The following is a 4754-nucleotide window of genomic DNA, read 5'->3' as shown; positions in this document are numbered from 1 at the left end:
TAGGGAGAATCATAAGGATGAACAAACCTCTTTTTAGTTTAAAAAAAAATCCATATTTATACACGTGCATAATTACTATCAAATTATTATGGATTTTGAAACATCTTTGATTAGGTGGTCCAACAGCTCAAATCAGCTCGAATGTGCCATAGCTTTTATGGTTGCACACAGTTGTTCTTTTTTTTTTTTTTTTTTAATTCAGTGTCTGTAGAGACTGTCAAAAATTGCCAATGCCGACTATATTTCAAGTCATCATGGCGGGGTATTGGAAAAAGTTTTCAATTAGCAATAATCACCCCTCAGATAAACCTCATTGGCTACGATACTGCCACTGTGCAAAGCTAACAGTTGTTCTTAAATACAAAATAATTTTTGTCCTCGTCAAATCAGAGTAGTTTATAACTACTGCTTAATATGCCATATTTCATATTCATTCACTCTGATATGTTGATATGTTTATGTTTAGTAGGGAAACAAACAGGAGCATAGAAAATCAGAATAGTTACTATTCACTTGTTAAACATCAAAAGTATTTTGGGATAAGAGAGGAGGATTATTTTCATAAATAAACTATTGCTTTTTAAAAAACTAAACACTTTTGTAAAGCTATGATTTCATTTATGGAAATATCAGCAGAAAGATTGCAAGTCAAACTGCATTCTCTATACACACTCGTCAGGGTTGTACCCCATCGCTTATGAATAAATGGTTTTATTTTTTTTAATTAGAACATTTTGATCATAGTAAGTATTATTTTGTGTTGTTATTGATAAAAATAAAAGGGCGTAAATGTTTCAAACTTTCTATTACAAATACTTACTTGACATAATTACTAGGTCTATCCCACATTAAATTAATGAAAACACACCTACAGGGACACGAAAGGAAAAAAAAAATACCATAGACTAAGACTCAGCAATGAGGAAAAGACCAATATTTATCCATAACTGTGCCCCACTAAATACAAAAAATACATTGATAATTGAGTGATTTCAAAGTAACAAGCATAATCCCTTCTCCCACAAGCATACTGGAGATGATCAAACAAAATCTGCTCCTTTTTCATCATAAAAAACATTTCTTTTCCTTTCCCTTCCCTTACACTTCCCCACTGCCTTGTTGGTACTGGCCAGTCTGTGCCGTCCTGGATATTACCCCAAAATGGGTCAGGACGGCTCGTCCTTCCTGCTGCACCAGCTGTGTCAGTCTGGGTGCTCTGCAAAGCCGGTGTCAAGCATGCAAGAGGATTACTTGGGGAATCGTCTGCAGAGATTACAAGGATAGGAGTCAGGAGTCGACGGAGAGAGGCTTCAGACTGTTCTGCAGACTCAACACCTGTGAAAGGAGAAGGACTGGGTGCAGAGAGCCTCAGATCGCTGCAGCTTTGAGAAAGTCTCACGGAGCCTAGGGGAAGTCTCTAAGACTTTGAAATTTCCTATTGAAAAGCTCCCTGTTGGTCAGGAAGGGTGGCTGTGGAGCGAACACTATTCTAGTCCCAAAGGAGTAACTGTGGATTCTCTGGAAGTGACAGCTGAGTGGGGAACTCCTATGGCCATAATACCAGCCTCTTCTTCCTTCTTCTGGATCAGATCATGTCATTCCCCTCTGGAAAGCCTTCAAGACCTCCTTGTTGGCTGCAGAATAATGCTCCAAAATCCATGGAAAGTTTCTGAAACTGTGACATGGGATTCATTTACACCTGCTACTTTTAGTGTATTTCTCCCTGATTCCTGTTTTCCAGCCACAGACAACTTGACACCATACCCTGGAGTTGCAAGGCAGTGTGATGCCTCTGAGCTTTAGCTTGAGCTGTCCCTGCACCACTGTACTCTACTTCTCAGCCTCCCAAGATACTACTCACCTTTCCATGTCCAGGCAGACTTCTCCTCCTCTGCGGTATCTTTCTTGAGCCATCTATTCAAGATACATCATCTTTCCTTTGTGCTTGAACACCAAGTGGGACAGATGTCTATTTAGTAAGACTTTCATGTTACTTTATGTTATGCCTTTTCTTGAAAGATCTAGAAGACAGAAACTTATCTCTAGGACCCTTTCAGGTCTTGTGCTTAGTAGTGGTCATTTGATGAGTGTTTACTGAAAATAAATGAACCCAAATGCAGGAAAGAACATTTGTTTTTGAGGAGAAGGGTTAGGGAGAAAGATGGAATCATCTAAGAAACATCTAAGAATGTCACAGAAATTCAGTGACATTTCTGCACACATGATCACTGAATCCTCTTTGCTTCTCAAAAAGAGACTGAAGATTCCCTTTCCTGGAACTTGAAACACACGTTGGCCAGAGCTCTTTTTATAGAGCTCTTTGAGAGCTCAGCTCTAAAGGAGAGAATGCAATCTGTGTTTTCCTGTGTCATTCTTCCCCTCCTTTCTCACATGTCTCTGTATGGTCCCGGATCCTCCCGCCTAGTTCTTGTGCGATGATCACACTGTGAGGTTGCTCGGACCTGCTTATGTCTGTCTGTGGGTCCCTGTCACTCAGCAGAGGGCCTGGCAGACAGCAGGTGCAGAGTCATAAATGGCTGGAGCGAGCTGCACGCAGTCAGACCCTCTTACTGAGCAGAAATCTGATCATCAGAGGGTGATTGCTAGGAAATCACAGAGAAAATGACAACCACTGAAAAAGTAGCCAGAGGTGAAGGGACAGATGGCAGGATGCAGAAAAGAAAACGGAGGGGAGACACTTTGCTTTGCAACAGTCAGTTGGATTGGACTATGTCTGACCTCATAATAGAAATAGAAATATTAATTGCATTTAGATTAGCAAGTCTTTATTGTGCACTCATTTTTTACAAAGGGCCATCCATCTTCATTTCTGCAGTTATGTAAAAAAAAAAAAAAGTAGAGTACAACTAATTTCTGGTTGCAAAGTAATTATAATCTAGTTGAGAACACATGTACAAGCATGCATGAAATAGTTTAGTTATGACAAGGTAGAATATGAATTTCAGTTTCTTTCCCTTTCTACATTTATTTTACCTACGAGCTCCGATGGCTTAAGGTACAAAATAAAGCCCAAATCTACCAGTTTTTCTCCATCTTTCCCGCACAAAGTCCAAGCCTCATTTATCTCCTCATGATCTTCAACAACTTCTGGTCTATCTCATTCTAACTTTGTAGTCTTATGGTCCACACTCTGCCCAGTAGCCAGACAGACCTTTCAAAAAACACAAACTGTGTCTCCCCACGCTCCTGCGGAAAACCCTTCCACGCTTCTGGGCGCACTCAGAGTAAAAGGTGAAGTCCGTACAGGGCCTGGCACTTGCCTGCCTCTCCGCTGTCTCCACCAGGCTTTCCCTGGCTCACTCCCCTCTGGTCACACCAGCCTTCTTTTTGGTCCTGGAAATTGGCATGTGTGGCCCCTCCTTAGGGCCTTCACAAAGGCTGTTCATTCTGCCTAGGGCACTTTGCATGCCGCCTTTGCAAGGGTGGTCATTCAGGTCTCAGCTCAGACTTCGTCTCCATGGTGTTCCTGACTCCCCCAATCTAAGCTATAGGTACCCCCCTCCAGCCACTTTCTCATATCATCCTGTTCTAAATCTTTATAGCTCTTAGCAGCATCTAAAATATGTAAAATGTGTTTATTGTCTGTCCTCTCCCATCCCCCCAAAAGGTAAGCACCTCAAGAGGGGAGATCTCGTTTGTCTGCTTCATTGCTCCATTCCCAGTGCCCAGCACGATGCCCTGTGCCTAGGCGGTTCTCCTTAAATAATCATCGAGTGAATGAATACACAATAGGAACTACTAGAGACAAAGGAGATTGTAGCTCAGAGTAGTTGGGCAAAGTGCTTGGAGGAGGAAAGATTACTTTAGCTGTGAAGAATGGTGTGGGCAGCAAAAGCTTGAAGGCAGCAACGCGCATGCGTGTTTGCGGATGAAGAGCCTAGCCTGGCTGGAGCAAGAAGGTGGGGCAGGTGTCATGTCAGACAGTGAAATTTGTATGGAATCAGAGGGCAAAAGAAAGTCATCATAGTACCAAATAATGTGTGTGTGTGTGTGTGTTTATTTTTCTTTTTTTGCCTTAGGTGGCAAAACATTGAAATTCCGTAAGGTGCCTGAGAGCTAAATAGGATATCTGCTTATCATCTTATTTCCAGTTTTGATAAATATGAAACAAATTATAGTCCCTGAATCATGAATATAATGAGAAAAGTTAGTCAGCTCCATATATTTCTATTTACGCCGGTGATGGTGATTTTATTTTATTTTTTGCCTCCTTTGTTTCTCATGAAGAGGTTCACTATTTTGACAGAGCAGCTCCCTGAATTATTCAGTCTGGGAATAGTTTTCATTTGCTTGACATTTTATTTTCTCTCTGGAATGGCCCTTATAGAGTATGCATTTCTTTTCCTTGAATGAGATAATGTATGTGAAAGTACTTTGCAAACCATCAGGCGCTACCGAAATGGAAGGTGGAATGATTATTACCTTTAAAGGTCTTAAGGGACATAAACTACTAACAGCACCATCTTACTGCCCGGGTTTTCTTGCTTTTTGTTGCAATAAGATGAACTGTTTCATTACACCCGCAGATTATTCTCTGCTACAGTTAGGAGGCAAACATGTTTGTCTATACATTGCCCAGTTGCCAACTTTAACAAAATTAACAAAGCTCACACGTTTCTGAGATAAATCGTGGATAAACAATCAGTCATAGAGCATATTCTTTGTCCAGAAGAACAAAGAATTGCAAATCTGCTAATTTAAAAGAGCACTTATTCCCATATCCCTGATATGAC

General features: G+C 40.9%; 1 non-coding gene across 1 annotated transcript; it reads right to left on the bottom strand.

Moving 5' to 3' along the window:
• Positions 1-202: 202 nt before the first annotated feature.
• Positions 203-343, bottom strand: LOC138382022 (U4 spliceosomal RNA). Its single transcript, XR_011233205.1, has one exon. It is a non-coding gene; the product is annotated as a U4 spliceosomal RNA (small nuclear RNA).
• Between the last annotated feature and the right edge of the window lie 4411 nt (positions 344-4754).

This window comes from Eulemur rufifrons, chromosome 3 (assembly GCF_041146395.1).
Source record: "Eulemur rufifrons isolate Redbay chromosome 3, OSU_ERuf_1, whole genome shotgun sequence".
NCBI lineage: Eukaryota > Metazoa > Chordata > Mammalia > Primates > Lemuridae > Eulemur > Eulemur rufifrons.
Note: the sequence above shows the minus strand (reverse complement) of the source record. Positions and strands in the feature narration are given on the sequence as shown.